The sequence below is a fragment of the Oncorhynchus gorbuscha genome, linkage group LG12 (assembly GCF_021184085.1).
Source record: "Oncorhynchus gorbuscha isolate QuinsamMale2020 ecotype Even-year linkage group LG12, OgorEven_v1.0, whole genome shotgun sequence".
Classification (NCBI taxonomy): Eukaryota; Metazoa; Chordata; class Actinopteri; order Salmoniformes; family Salmonidae; genus Oncorhynchus; species Oncorhynchus gorbuscha.
Window position 1 is genome coordinate 76,645,586 of NC_060184.1, and position 15,860 is coordinate 76,661,445.

Here is a 15,860-nt window from a genome sequence, read left to right on the forward strand (position 1 = left end):
CGCAAACAGGTTTTTTGAAATGTAAATGCACATTTATTACAAATTAAAGTATTTACTCTGTGACTCGAAATTGAGCTCAGGTACATCCTGTTTCCTTTGATCATCCTTAAGATGTTTCTACAACTTGATTGGAGTCCCACCTGTGGTAAATTCAATTGATTGGACATGATTTGGAAAGGCACACACCTGTCTATATAAAGGTCCACTGTTGACAAAACCAAGCAATGAGGTCGAAGGAGACCGGATTGAGTCGCGGCACAGATCTGGGAAAGGGAACTAAAACATGTCTGCAGCATTGAAGGTCCCAAAGAACATAGTGGCCTCCATTCTTAAATGGAAGAAGTTTGGAACCACCAAGACTCCAAACTGAGCAATCAGGGGAGAAGGGCCTTAGTCAGGGAGGTGACCAAGAACCCGATGGTCACTCTGACAGAGTTCCTTTGTGGAAATGGGAGAACCATCTAGAAGGACAACCATCTCTGCAGCACTCCACCAATCAGGCCTTTATGGTAGAGTGGCCAGACAGAAACCAAAAGGCACCTAAAGAACTCTCAGACCATGAGAAACTAGATTCTCTTGTCTGATGAAACCAAGATTGAACTCTTTGGCCTGAATGTCAAGCATCACGTCTGGAGGAGACCTGGCACCATCCCTACGGTGAAGCATGGTGGTGGCAGCATCATGCTGTGGAGAAGTTTTTCAACAGAAAGGACTGGGGGAGTAGTCGGGAACAAAAGAAAGATGAACAGAGCAAAATATAGAGAGATCCTTGATGAAACCTGGTCCAGTTGCTTCAGGACAAGTCTCTGAATGTCCTTGAATGGCCCAGCCAGAGCCTGGACTTGAACCCGATCAAACATCTCTGGAGAGACCTGAATATAGCTGTGCTGCAACACTCCTCTTCCAACCTGACAGAGTTTCAGACGATCTTTAGGGAAGAAACTCTCCAAATACAGGTAAAAATACAATCTCGTAGCGTCAAACCTGACAGAGCTTAAGGATCTGCAGAGAAGAATGGGAGAAACTCCCCAAATACAGGTGTGCCAAGCTTGCAGCATCATACCCAAGAAGACTCGATGCTGTAACTGCTGCCAGAGATTCTTCAACAAAGTACTGAGTGAAGGGTCTGAATACTTAATTACTGATATTACTATATACATTTCCCAAAATAAAAAAAATGTTTTTGCTTTGTCATTATGGGGTATCGTGTGTAGATTGGAGGGGGGGGATTTAATCAATTTCAGAATAAGGCTGTGACATAGCAAAATATGGAAAAAGTCAAGGGGTCTGAATAGTTTCCAAATGCTCTGTATAATGTGTCGTGACACCTAATGTAAGGCAAAATCTTAAATGTAATCTGTTATAATTTACAAATAAGAATTTGTTATTAACTGACTTGCCTAGTTAAATAAAGGTAAAAAGAAAGAAAGGAATCATTTCTGGTTGACCCTTGAAACACAATCACTTCCTCTGTGCGTTGAATGATTTGATATGGTGGAACTTACTACCTCATGACCCCCTGCCTTCTCTCCCTCTCATTGTTCCCTCTCACTCTCCTCTTTCCCTCCACAGAGTCCCGCGTTGGGCACATTAATTGGGGTGTACCTGCCCTGCCTCCAAAACATCCTGGGTGTCATCCTGTTCCTGCGTCTCACCTGGATCGTGGGAACCGCCGGCATCATGGAATCCCTTGCCATTGTGGTCATGACCTGCTCCTGTGTAAGGAATATCCTATAATATGTTTATTGCTATTTTGTGTCCCACCATCTGGATTGGTTCATTTGTTGTGTAATATGAAATTATGTTTTTAACATTGGATAAAAGTAGAGACGCCGAGCTAGAAAATAGTCTATCATACACTTCGGGTGAGGAACAATGGGAAATTAATTCTGCTTTAAAAGTTGATTAACTTGTAACTCCACTTTGGTACACCTACTGGAGAGCTCTTCTTTGTCTACACCCATTCAGCATCGTTCACACCCTCTTAAGCATTAGCCCCGCCCATCTCTTTAAGGATTCACAGTGTAGTGGTGAAGGTCGTAGCAAAACGTAGTCGTAAAAATACACTTCATCTATTCCTTAGCCTATATCTTGGGGCGGCAGGTAGCCTAGTGGTGAGAGCGTTGGGCCAGTAGCCGAAAGCTTGCTCGATCGAATCCCCGAGCTGACATAGTAAAAATCTGTTGTCCTGCCCCTGTACAAGGCAGTTAACCAACTGTTCCTAGGCCATCATTGTAAATCATAATGACTTAACTTCTTGCGTCGAGCCATCCCGGATCCGGTATCGTGACTACAGCCTCAAGCTCATTACCATAACGCAACGTTAACTATTCATGAAATTCGCAAATGAAATGAAATGAATCTATTTGCTCTCAAGCTTAGCCTTTTGTTAACAACACTGTCATCTCAGATTTTCAAAATATGCTTCTCAACCATTGCAAAACAAGCATTTGTGTAACAGTATTGATTGCTAGTGTAGCATTTAGCGTAGCATTTAGCGTTAGCATTCAGCAGGCAACATTTTCACAAAAACCAGAAAAGGATTCAAATAAAATCATTTACCTTTGAAGAACTTCAGATTTTTTCAATTAGGAGACTCTCAGTTAGATAGCAAATATTCCGTTTTTACAAAAAATATTATTTGTGTTGACAAATCGGTCCATTTTCTGCGTCACGTTTAGCTACGAAAAAAAACCTGAATCCAGGATTGTGTAAATCTATCCGCAAGCTCATTAGCATAACACGTTAACTATACATTAAAATCGCAAATGAAATGAAATTAATCTATTTGCTCTCAAGCTTAGCCTTTTGTTAACAACACTGTCATCTCAGATTTTCAAAATATGCTTTTGAACCATAGCTAAACAAGCATTTGTGTACCAGTATTGGTAGCCTAGCATAGTATTATGCCTCTCTTTCACCATGCAACATTTTCCACAAAAAAAAACAGAAAAGAATTCAAATAAAACCATTTACCTTTGAAGAACTTCAGATGTTTTCAATGAGGAGACTCTGTTAGATAGCAAATGTTCCGTTTTTACAAAAATATTATTTGTGTCGACTAATCGCTCCGTTTTGTTCATCACATTTGGGTAAGGAAAAAAATAAAAATAATATTAAGTCATTAAAACGCAAACTTTTTTCCAAATGAACTCCATAATATTGACAGAAACATGGCAAACCGATGTTTAGAATCAATGCTCAAGGTGTTTTTCACATATCTATCGACGATAAAATCCATCGTGGCAGTTTACTTTCTCTTCTGAAGAAATGGAACGCGCATGGACCTACAGATTACGCAATAATTTCGAAACAGGACACCGGGCGGGACACCAGGTAAATGTAGTCTCTTATGGTCAATCTTCCAATGATATGCCTACAAACACGTCACAATGCTGCAGACACCTTGGGGAATAGACAGAAAGCGCAGGCTCATTCCTGGCGCGTTCACAGCCATATAAGGAGACATTGGAACACAGCGCCTTCAGAATCTGGGGCATTTCCTGTATGAAACTTCATCTTGGTTTCGCCTGTAGCATTAGTTCTGGGGCACTCACAGATAATATCTTTGCAGTTTTGGAAATGTCAGAGTTTTGTCTTTCCACGGCTGTCAATCCCATGCATAGTCATCTATTCGTGACAAAATATTGTGTTTAAAACGGTAACGTTTTTTATCCAAAAATTAAAAGAGCGCCCCTATCTCGAAGAGGTTAACCTCGTTAAATAAAGATAAAAATAAAAATATCAGCTCATGTTGTTCTTTACATTACCGTCTCTGGTAAACACACACTGTATAAAATAAAATCTAAGTTTATTTGTCACAGGATACAGGTGTAATCGGTACAGTGAAATGGTTGCTTGCATAGAGTATATTTGTTTAGACAAATATGAACCATAATCCCAACTCTAATGCCACATTCAAAACACCAGGGATCTCGGGAATCTCTGACTTCCGAGCGTTCAACTCTGGGGGAAAAAACGAGCTCCGACTGGGGAAAACGAGCTCCGACTGGGGAAAAATTTATTTGAACGGTCATCCAATTTGGAATTCACACTCGAACTCGGTCCTCTTTCTAGAGCTCAGCCTGAAATCACCTCTTCGCTGTCGCCGTTGAGACGGGTGTTTTGCGGGTACTATATAATGAAGCTGCCAGTTGAGGACTCCTGGGCCAATACCCTCTGTCTTGACAGATGGGTAGTGTGTTCTTATAGCCGTGCAATGGGATGGTCTGTGTGGACAATTAAGTTCCCCTCTTTGAACCAATCAGAAGATGGTGTCTCTGGATTGTCCTTGAGGGGCTTATTTTTGTATTTATTCCATGCAGTGATATGTTTGTGTGTATAAGGGCTTCTGTACTCCGACTTCTTTATTCCATGCAGTGATATGTTTGTGTATATAAGGGGTACTGTACTCTGACTTCTGTATTCCATGCAGTGATATGTTTGTGTATAAGGGGTACTGTACTCTGATGACCTCTGCACAGGGGGAAGCCTGTCTCTCCATTTGGGTGGGGGAGGCTGTGATGCTCTGCTCCATTTGTTGGGCTCAACGGCTTTCACACCTATCACTTCCACACCTCAGTGCAAATTGAAAATTGAAGTTGCAGCCGGGACATCTGTCCTATCCTAGCAAGCTTGTTAGCTTTAACTTAGCATCAAGTATTTATATATTGAACTTTTTTTCACTTTTTGGCTTCAGACTGAACATTGCCCTATTTCAGATAAAAAGGGGCTCATATCAATTACCCACATGCCTGCGATTGTGTTCCTAAAGATTTATAAGCCACAGCTGAGTCGTTTAGCCACTAAATATGGGATAAGCCACAGCTGAGTCGTTTAGCCACTAAATATGGGATAAGCCACAGCTGAGTCGTTTAGCCACTAAATATGGGATAAGCCACAGCTGAGTCGTTTAGCCACTAAATATGGGATAAGCCACAGCTGAGTCGTTTAGCCACTAAATATGGGATAAGCTGCTCCCCCTGATTTATTATTCTTTGGATTCCATGCATTTTAGATTCACAAATATTGCCCTTGCTTAACGTAATCTAAAATGTTGGGATTTTTTTCTCTCTCTTCTTCGCAGACGATGCTGACAGCCATATCAATGAGTGCCATCGCTACGAATGGTGTAGTTCCAGGTAGGTTCACTGTGGCTAATGGTACATTCTACTAAATGGAATTGGGGCTGACATTTCCTTTAAGAATTTTAACTGAGAATTAAGATGAAAATGGTTTAGCGATTTGGGTTCCAGAGTAGCAGAGGGAACAATATGTACCACTCCACCTCAAAAGTGAGTTTTCTCCACGGCTGTGGTTGTGACTGGCTCTGTCCCCCGTTGTTGGTCTGTAGCTGGAGGCTCCTACTACATGATCTCAAGGTCGCTGGGGCCAGAGTTCGGCGGGGCTGTGGGGCTCTGCTTCTACCTGGGGACCACCTTCGCTGGCTCCATGTACATCCTCGGTACTATAGAGATTCTGTTAGTGAGTATCCTTTGCAAAGATACTGTCGTTTTTACCTCATCTGTAGACATTAATACTTGAACAGATAACAACACCTGATGAGGCTGTTATATAAATAAATATATAAAAGGAGCACTAGGTTATCTGAACCTCATAACGCTGTACCCTACTGAACTGAATGTCTCTGACTCCCCCCCCGGGTTCCTCCCAGACCTACATTGTGCCTAGTGCGGCCATCTTCAAGGCAGAGAAGAAGGAGAATGAGCCGGAGGCACTGCTCAACAACATGCGGGTGTACGGCACCTGCTGCCTCGCCCTCATGTCCCTGGTGGTGTTTGTGGGGGTCAAGTACGTCAACAAGCTGGCCCTGGTCTTCCTGGCTTGTGTCATCCTCTCCATTCTGGCCATCTACGCCGGAGTCATCAAGACCGCCTTCGAACCGCCAGACTTCCCGTGAGTCTAGTTTGAACTTCACGGCCTTGCTGAAAAATACAACCAGAAACCACTAGAAGCGAACACCCTCACACATATATGCGCGCGCGCACACGCACACACACACACACACACACACAAATGACTCTTGGTCTCCCGATCAGTAAGACCAGGGCCAGAACATCAAAAAACATTTTTTTTCCCCTGTGAGATTTAAAAAAACTGTTTTGTTCTATATCCTCCTCCCAGTATTTGCCTGTTGGGGAACCGCACTTTGCAGAACCACAACTTTGACCAGTGTTTGAAGACGATGGAGGTGGACAACGTGACAGTCACCACCAAGCTGTGGTCCCTGTTCTGTGACTCTCCGGACCTCAACGCCACCTGCAACGAATACTTCACTCTCAACAACGTCACTGTGATCCAGGGAATCCCCGGCCTTACCAGCGGGGTCATCAGAGGTGAGAGACCCCCCCGCACACACACACACACATACACACACACACACTTTTTGTGATTAAATTATGCAACAAACTTTAATTGTGGGGTGAATGTTCCCATGATGTAAAGTCAGCTCTCACTGCTAAAAGCAATACTCTTTCCCCTCAGTCCTGACACCCTATCCTAATGGAAACCAGGATTACAATCATTCGTTTTTATTTGTAGTAGAGCATAACGCTGTGTCAGTTCCTCTCAGACTACTTACTATATTACCCTTGAAGCTCTTATGAGAATTAGATTAGGAAGATTCCGTGTGGCTCAGTTGGAAGAGCATGGCACTTACTACGCCAGGGTTGTGGGTTCGATTCCCACGGGGGGACCCGTACTAACCAATATGAAAATGTATGCAGTCGATACTGGAAGTGGCTCTGGATAAGAGTGTGTGCTAAATGAGTAAAATGTTAAACGAAGATGTACAATGTCATCGTGACATCCAATAGAGAGTGATGTTTTTCCCTTGCTGGGAATACTGACACCAAGGATGAGCTGTACACCCCTCTCTGTCTGCGGTTGGTTATCTGCTTTACACTATTGAGATGGACCCCTATAAAGAAGAATGCATCGGGTCCATCTCAATGGTGTTAAAAAGTAGTAGAGACCGGGGGAAGTTTGCATGTCTAGTTTGCATGTCTAGTTTGCATGTCTAGTTTGCATGTCTAGTTTGCATGTCTAGTTTGCATGTCTAGTTTGCATGTCTAGTTTGCATGTCTAGTTTATTTATTGACAGGATCTGTTTTTATTAAATCCAATGATGGAGGGAAACTGTCTTCACTTCAATCAGCATAGTATCATCTACTACCATCCTAGATTTAGGCTGAGATGAAGGGATACCACGGCCGGCAGAACAATTGACATACTCTTGTGTTATCGTAACATATTCAAGACATTCCCGAACTCTGACATTGATGTCCACTCCCCCATCATCCCTTCCAAATTGCTCAAATTCCTTAAGTTATGGAATCAGGCGTGTGGAGGCAGGTGATTTGACGAGTCCCATATATCTGTGTTCTTCCTTCAGAGGATAGTGACTAGTGATTGTCCTCCCTCCCTTCCTCTCTCTCTTTTCTCCCTTCTCATCTCACTCCCTGTCTCTTAACCACCCCTACGCTCCCTCTTCCAATCCCTCCACTTCATCCTCACCCTTCACCCCCCCTGCCCCCCATCTTCCACAGACAACATCTGGGGGGACTACGGTCCTAAAGGCATGTTGGTAGAGAATAAGCACCAGATGTCGGAGCCGGCTGCAGACACCTCCCAGGATATATACATGCCCTACGTAGCCAATGACATCACCACCTTCTTCACCCTGCTGGTGGGCATCTACTTCCCCTCCGTCACAGGTATGTTCAAATGGACATCTACTTGTATGAACAGGAGGAAAGGGAAGTGCTGCTAAGGTACACAATAACATGTACGTGTTGGTTAGAGCCTCACCTTACAATAAACAATCTTTCTAGATAAGAAACATTAGACATTTTTTTGACATGTATTTATTTATGGCAATAAACGGTCTCCACATATACTTCCATAAAAACATTTCAGCTGGCACCTGGGGACCTTTTTAGAGGAGTCTTGTGAGACCTGTGGGCGTACTTGCGAGAGTCTCACCTTTCCACAGAGGGGAAAGTGTTTAGTGTTTATCCCAAACTGTTCAGATGCTACAGACAGAAGATCATCGGCTGTACTTACTTAAGACGAGTCCCAAGACACTTGTGGGGGTCGTAGAGCATTGTGGAGAACACTTTCGTGTTTGTGAGAGTCTTCTCTTTCCATGGAGGGTTCGTAATAGTTTGCAGGCCAAACCGTTCGGTCGTTACAGACGATTGTGTTTTCTGGAAGTGGTTTCGGGAAGTGCGACATCTGCGGATGCGATGGATTGAGACTCATCCAATGCAAAAATATCTCTACCTTTAAAACTGACAGATTTTTATGGTCGCGGACATCGACTCTAGGGGGTAAAATAAGAAAATGGCGCCGGAGGAGATGGCCGCCATTTTACAGTCTGCTATTATATAAAAAAAATTCACGATATTTGTCAATTATTTTGTACGTAATGTTTCTGTCACCGTATCTTACGGCATAAAAGAGCTTCCGGATATCAGGACAGAGATCACTCATCTTGGATTAGACAAAGAGCTTCTGGATATCAGGACAGAGATCACTCACCTCGGATTAGACAAAGAGCTTCTGGATATCAGGACAGAGATCACTCACCTCGGATTAGACAAAGAGCTTCTAGATATCAGGACAGAGATCACTCACCTCGGATTAGACAAAGAGCTTCTGGATATCAGGGCAGTGATCACTCACCTCGGATTAGACAAAGAGCTTCTGGATATCAGGACAGAGATCACTCACCTCGGATTAGACAAAGAGCTTCTGGATATCAGGACGGAGATCACTCACCTCGGATTAGACAAAGAGCTTCTGGATATCAGGACGGAGATCACTCACCTCGGATTAGACAAAGAGCTTCTGGATATCAGGACGGAGATCACTCACCTCGGATTAGACAAAGAGCTTCTGGATATCAGAACAGTGATCACTCACCTCGGATTAGACAAAGAGCTTCTGGATATCAGGACAGTGATCACTCACCTCGGATTAGACAAAGAGCTTCTGGATATCAGGACGGTGATCACTCACCTCAGATTAGACAAAGAGCTTCTGGATATCAGAACAGCGATCACTCACCTCGGATTAGACAACATTCTTCAAGCAGACCACCATAGTCCCTTTGCCCAGGAACACAAAAGCACCGAGAGCATCCTGACCGGTTGCATCACTGCCTGGTACGGAATTGCTCAGCCTCCGACCGCAAGGCACTTCAGAGGGTAGCGCGTATTGCCCAGTACATCACTGGGGCAAAGCTGCCTGCCATCCAGGACCTCTACAGGTGGTGTCAGAGGAAGGCCCTGAAAATGGTCAAAGACCCCAGCCACCCCAGTCATAGACTGTTCTCTCTACTGCTGCATGGCAAGCGGTACTGAAGTGCCAAGTCGGACAAAAAGGCTTCTCAACAGTTTTTACCCCAAGCCATAAGACTCCTGAACAGCTCATCAAATGGTACCCAGACTACTTGCATTGTGTGCCCCCGCCATCCCCTCTTTTACGCTGCTGCTACTCTCTGTTTATCATACATGCATAGTCACTTTAACCATACCCACATGTACATACTACCTCAATAAGCCTGACTGACTAATAAGCCCCCCCCCCCCCCACACACACACACCTAAAGAACAAGCAGCAGGACAGTAACCCGGCCTAGACCCCCACCCCCCACACCTAAAGAACTAGGGGTGGTAGCCTAGGTTCTACCTGGGCACGCGGAGAGAAGATCATATTTAATAATGTAACCAACTTCCTATTTCCCCTCCTCACAGGAATCATGGCTGGATCCAACAGGTCTGGTGATCTCAGGGACGCCCAGAAGTCCATCCCCATAGGAACCATCATGGCCATCGCCACCACCACCTTCATCTGTATCTTAAATGACAGCGACAACAGACCAACCATACAAGTGTCTTAATAGGACAAATACAAGCACCCAGGGGTAGGACTTTCACTGGGGGCATGCCCCCCCCCCCACATTCCGAAATATCATTTTTATCCCCTACAGTTTTATCATTGGAATGTGATACAAAAGGAGGCGACGGTGTGCCTTTAGGACCTTTTGGAGTGTTTATCCGACTGGGAAATACAAAAAATGCCCCATTTCTAAAACCAAAGTTGTGCCCCTGCAAGCACCTACCAAATTAGTATAATACATGAGTCAGTCAATGTGTTGTTCTTATGTACACTTTAAACCGTGAAGGTAGGTGGTGTTCATTTGGCTTCTCCATAGCAAAACATAGCAATGGTAATCGCAAATGACAATTCTTTATTGGACAAGGTCAGGTAGCCTTACCGAACTTTACTCTGTTTGGCGCTCAAATGAATGTGATCATGGTTTTGTTTTTCAACTCTTGCCGTCCCGATGGTAATTTCCTTAACGGTGCCACCCAGACATTAGTTCTGTCATACTGTTTGGCGCCTGCATCGAGGGGGTGGTGCTGAGAGACAAGTAAGTGCTGTTTCACTTTTCACACTTGGTATGAAAGCAACACAAATGTCATGTTTATTTGTTAAAGAAAGCAACACAAATGTCTTGTTTTTATTAGGTTAATGAAAGCAGTACCAATGTCTTGTTTTTATTAGGTTAATGAAAGCAGTACCAATGTCTTGTTTTTATTAGGTTAATGAAAGCAGTACCAATGTCTTGTTTTTATTAGGTTAATGAAAGCAGTACCAATGTCTTGTTTTTATTAGGTTAATGAAAGCAGTACCAATGTCTTGTTTATTAGGTTAATGAAAGCAGTACCAATGTCTTGTTTATTAGGTTAATGAAAGCAGTACCAATGTCTTGTTTATTAGGTTAATGAAAGCAGTACCAATGTCTTGTTTATTAGGTTAATGAAAGCAGTACCAATGTCTTGTTTATTAGGTTAATGAAAGCAGTACCAATGTCTTGTTTATTAGGTTAATGAAAGCAGTACCAATGTCTTGTTTATTAGGTTAATGAAAGCAGTACCAATGTCTTGTTTATTAGGTTAATGAAAGCAGTACCAATGTCTTGTGTTTATTAGGTTAATGAAAGCAGTACCAATGTCTTGTTTTTATTAGGTTAATGAAAGCAGTACCAATGTCTTGTTTTTATTAGGTTAATGAAAGCAGTACCAATGTCTTGTTTATTAGGTTAATGAAAGCAGTACCAATGTCTTGTTTATTTGTTTTGCCCCCATATGGGCATTGAGAGAGAAATGATCATCTGGATTGAAAACATCTGTTTGCCTTCATAAAGCTGTCTGTCTGAGCCACATAGTAGGCCCTTGTAACACACAGTGTTATATGGGGGAGAGTTCGAGTTAATTATACTGGATACACAATGGTCAAAGTGTGTGTGTCTCTTTCTGGCTTTTCTCTGTTTCAGAAATGTGGTTATGCATATCCCAGTGTGAGCGTAGTGTCTGAGGACTTCTCTAGTGAATACATCTGTTTGTCCTAGGTTTGGGGACTCTGTCAAAGGGAACCTGGTGATTGGCATCTTGGCTTGGCCCTCCCCCTGGGTGATTGTGATTGGCTCGTTTTTCTCATGCTGTGGAGCAGGTCTACAGAGTCTCACTGGAGCCCCCCGGCTGCTGCAGGCCATTGCACGGGACGGCATCGTGCCATTCCTACAGGTCAGACACACACATACTGTAGATGCAGGCACGCACAAACAAACAAACAAACAAACTCTCTGGCTGTCCCTGTCTCCCAGGTGTTTGGTCATGGCAAGGCTAATGGAGAGCCCACCTGGGCCCTGCTGTTGACTGGTGGGATCTGTGAGATCGGTATCCTCATCGCTTCTCTGGACGCTGTCGCCCCCATCCTCTCCATGTGAGTACCCCCCTCTACCATCCTCCATGTGAGTACCCACATCTACCATCCTCTCCATGTGAGTACCCACATCTACCATCCTCTCCATGTGAGTACCCCCCTCTACCATCCTCTCCATGTGAGTACCCCTCTCTACCATCCTCTCCATGTCAGTACCCCTCTCTACCATCCTCTCCGTGTCAGTACCCCCTCTCTACCATCCTCTCCGTGTCAGTACCCCCCCTCTACCATCCTCTCCGTGTCAGTACCCCCCTCTACCATCCTCTCCGTGTCAGTACCCCCTCTACCATCCTCTCCGTGTGAGTACCCCCTCTACCATCCTCTCCGTGTCAGTACCCCCCCCTCTACCATCCTCTCTCTGTCAGACTCTCTTTCTTTCCCTTCTTCGTTTCATCCTTCCATCCCTCCCTCTCACACTTGCTCTCCCATCTGCTGTAATGTAACCTAATCGTAGTGTTGCAAAACTGGTCTCTGGATGTTAACTGACAGATGGTAGTGGTGTGTAATCTCACCTCTCCGTCATTGTATATCTCTCTCCCCGTCAGGTTCTTTTTGATGTGCTACCTGTTTGTTAACCTGGCCTGTGCCCTCCAGACCCTGCTCTGCACCCCCAACTGGAGACCCCGCTTCAAGTTCTACCACTGGTAAGGGGAAAGCCCTCTCTATTACTTTATATCATGGTGCTGGCTCTTCTAATGCCCTCTCAATTTAGCACTCTGAGCTTCACTGTTTTCTCCTGCTTCTTTGGGTACTGTAGTAGTCTCTTGGGACTCTGTTAACCTAGGAACTAACCAGCTAACTTCACCTGAGGAGGTTGTTATTGAGCTCAGTGACAGGACCTCCGAGGACAGACACACATCACATGTACACATACACACACACATACATCTGGCACAAACACCCTATCCCTGGAGCCGTGGCTTGTGGCAGCTATGTGCCAGGTGTTTCCATAGCCTAGCTAAGGAGCTTTGGCTCTGCTCCCCATGGGCGACTCCAGAAAGCAGGTCCCTGCTGGGCCACTGGTGTGTCTGAGGGGGGGGGTGGCAGGAGCTGCTGCTGCTGCTGCTATCTATCCGTCCTTACTGGGGGGCAGCTATCTACCCGTCCTTACTGGGGGGGGGGCAGCTATCTACCCGTCCTTACTGATGGGGCAGTTATCTACCCGTCCTTACTGAGGGGGGGGGCAGCTATCTACCCGTCCTTACTGAGGGGGGCAGCTATCTACCCGTCCTTACTGAGGGGGGGGGCTATCTACCCGTCCTTACTGAGGGGGCAACTATCTACCCGTCCTTACTGAGGGGGGGGCAGCTATCTACCCGTCCTTACTGAGGGGGGCAACTATCTACCCGTCCTTACTGAGGGGGGCAACTATCTACCCGTCCTTACTGAGGGGGGGCAACTATCTACCCGTCCTTACTGAGGGGGGGGCAGCTATCTACCCGTCCTTACTGAGGGGGGCAACTATCTACCCGTCCTTACTGAGGGGGGCAACTATCTACCCGTCCTTACTGAGGGGGGCAACTATCTATCCGTCCTTACTGGGGGGCAGCTATCTACCCGTCCTTACTGAGGGGGGGGCAGCTATCTACCCGTCCTTACTGATGGGGCAGTTATCTACCCGTCCTTACTGAGGGGGGCAGCTATCTACCCGTCCTTACTGAGGGGGGCAACTATCTACCCGTCCTTACTGAGGGGGCAGCTATCTACCCGTCCTTACTGAGGGGGGGCAGCTATCTACCCGTCCTTACTGAGGGGGGCAACTATCTACCCGTCCTTACTGAGGGGGGGCAACTATCTACCCGTCCTTACTGAGGGGGGCAACTATCTATCCGTCCTTACTGGGGGGCAGCTATCTACCCGTCCTTACTGAGGGGGGCAGCTATCTACCCGTCCTTACTGATGGGGCAGTTATCTACCCGTCCTTACTGAGGGGGGCAACTATCTACCCGTCCTTACTGAGGGGGGCAACTATCTACCCGTCCTTACTGAGGGGGGCAGCTATCTACCCGTCCTTACTGAGGGGGGCAACTATCTACCCGTCCTTACTGAGGGGGGGGCAGCTATCTACCCGTCCTTACTGGGGGGCGGGCCGCTATCTACCCGTCCTTACTGGGGGGGCAACTATCTACCCGTCCTTACTGAGGGGGGGGCAGCTATCTACCCGTCCTTACTGAGGGGGGCAACTATCTACCCGTCCTTACTGAGGGGGGCAGCTATCTACCCGTCCTTACTGAGGGGGGCAACTATCTACCCGTCCTTACTGAGGGGGGGGTCCTTACTGAGGGGGCAGCTATCTACCCGTCCTTACTGAGGGGGGCAACTATCTACCCGTCCTTACTGAGGGGGGCAACTATCTACCCGTCCTTACTGAGGGGGGCTATCTATCCGTCCTTACTGGGGGCAGCTATCTACCCGTCCTTACTGAGGGGGGGGCAGCTATCTACCCGTCCTTACTGATGGGGGGCAACTATCTACCCGTCCTTACTGAGGGGGGGGCAGCTATCTACCCGTCCTTACTGAGGGGGGCAACTATCTACCCGTCCTTACTGAGGGGGGGGCAACTATCTACCCGTCCTTACTGAGGGGGGCAGCTATCTACCCGTCCTTACTGAGGGGGCAACTATCTACCCGTCCTTACTGAGGGGGGCAACTATCTACCCGTCCTTACTGAGGGGGGGTCCTTACTGAGGGGGGCAACTATCTACCCGTCCTTACTGAGGGGGGCAACTATCTACCCGTCCTTACTGAGGGGGCAACTATCTACCCGTCCTTACTGAGGGGGCAGCTATCTACCCGTCCTTACTGAGGGGGGCAGCTATCTACCCGTCCTTACTGAGGGGGCAGCTATCTACCCGTCCTTACTGAGGGGGGCAACTATCTACCCGTCCTTACTGAGGGGGCGGGCAGCTATCTACCCGTCCTTACTGGGGGCGGGCCGCTATCTACCCGTCCTTACTGGGGGGGCAGCTATCTACCCGTCCTTACTGAGGGGGCAGCTATCTACCCGTCCTTACTGAGGGGGCAGCTATCTACCCGTCCTTACTGAGGGGGGCAGCTATCTACCCGTCCTTACTGAGGGCAACTATCTACCCGTCCTTACTGAGGGGGGCAACTATCTACCCGTCCCTGAGGGGGGCAACTATCTACCCGTCCTTACTGAGGGGGGCAGCTATCTACCCGTCCTTACTGACTGGGGGGCAGCTATCTACCCGTCCTTACTGAGGGGGGCAGCTATCTACCCGTCCTTACTGAGGGGGGCAGCTATCTACCCGTCCTTACTGAGGGGGGCAACTATCTACCCGTCCTTACTGAGGGGCGGGCAGGGGGGCAGCTATCTACCCGTCCTTACTGGGGGGCTATCTACCCGTCCTTACTGAGGGGGGGCAGCTATCTACCCGTCCTTACTGAGGGGGGGCTATCTACCCATCCTTACTGAGGGGGGGGCCGCTATCTACCCGTCCTTACTCTACCCGTCCTTACTGGGGGGCAGCTATCTACCCGTCCTTACTGGGGGGGGGCAGCTATCTACCCGTCCTTACTGGGGGGCAGCTATCTACCCGTCCTTACTGGGGGGGGCTATCTACCCGTCCTTACTGAGGGGGGTGGGCCGCTATCTACCCGTCCTTACTGGGGGCGTGCAGCTATCTACCCGTCCTTACTGAGGGGGGGACCCGTCCTTACTGAGGGGGGCAGCAGCTATTTACCCGTCCTTACTGGGGGGGCAGCAGCTATCTACCCGTCCTTACTGGGGGGGGCAGCTATCTACCCGTCCTTACTGAGGGGGCAGCGAGCTACCTATCCTTATTGGGGGGGTACCCGTCCTTACTGTCATCACCAAAAGCCCTACTGGGCAGCCTAAATCTCATGATCTTAAACTGGCCAGTTAGTCAAGGTCCACGCTAGAGGTCATGTAAGCTTGCATTGTGAATATACAGGCACACCTCTTTTATCGTGTCCACAGGTAAATGGATCTGTGTTAAAGGTCCAATGCAGTGTTTTTATCTCAATATCAAATCATTTCTGGATAACATTTAAGTACCTTACTG

The 15,860-nt window shown here is 46.9% G+C and overlaps 1 pseudogene across 1 annotated transcript in view; it reads left to right on the forward strand.

Annotated features, from left to right (window-relative positions):
* Window positions 1-15,860, forward strand: part of LOC123990429 — a 57,166-nt pseudogene that overhangs the window by 12,360 nt on the left and 28,946 nt on the right. Inside the window, exons 5-15 of the transcript XR_006830635.1 lie at window positions 1,573-1,719; window positions 5,087-5,141; window positions 5,354-5,484; window positions 5,675-5,916; window positions 6,145-6,356; window positions 7,569-7,736; window positions 9,780-9,878; window positions 10,402-10,459; window positions 11,441-11,615; window positions 11,696-11,814; window positions 12,360-12,458. The product of XR_006830635.1 is annotated as a solute carrier family 12 member 7-like (transcript). The remainder of the gene's footprint in view (window positions 1-1,572; window positions 1,720-5,086; window positions 5,142-5,353; window positions 5,485-5,674; window positions 5,917-6,144; window positions 6,357-7,568; window positions 7,737-9,779; window positions 9,879-10,401; window positions 10,460-11,440; window positions 11,616-11,695; window positions 11,815-12,359; window positions 12,459-15,860) is intronic.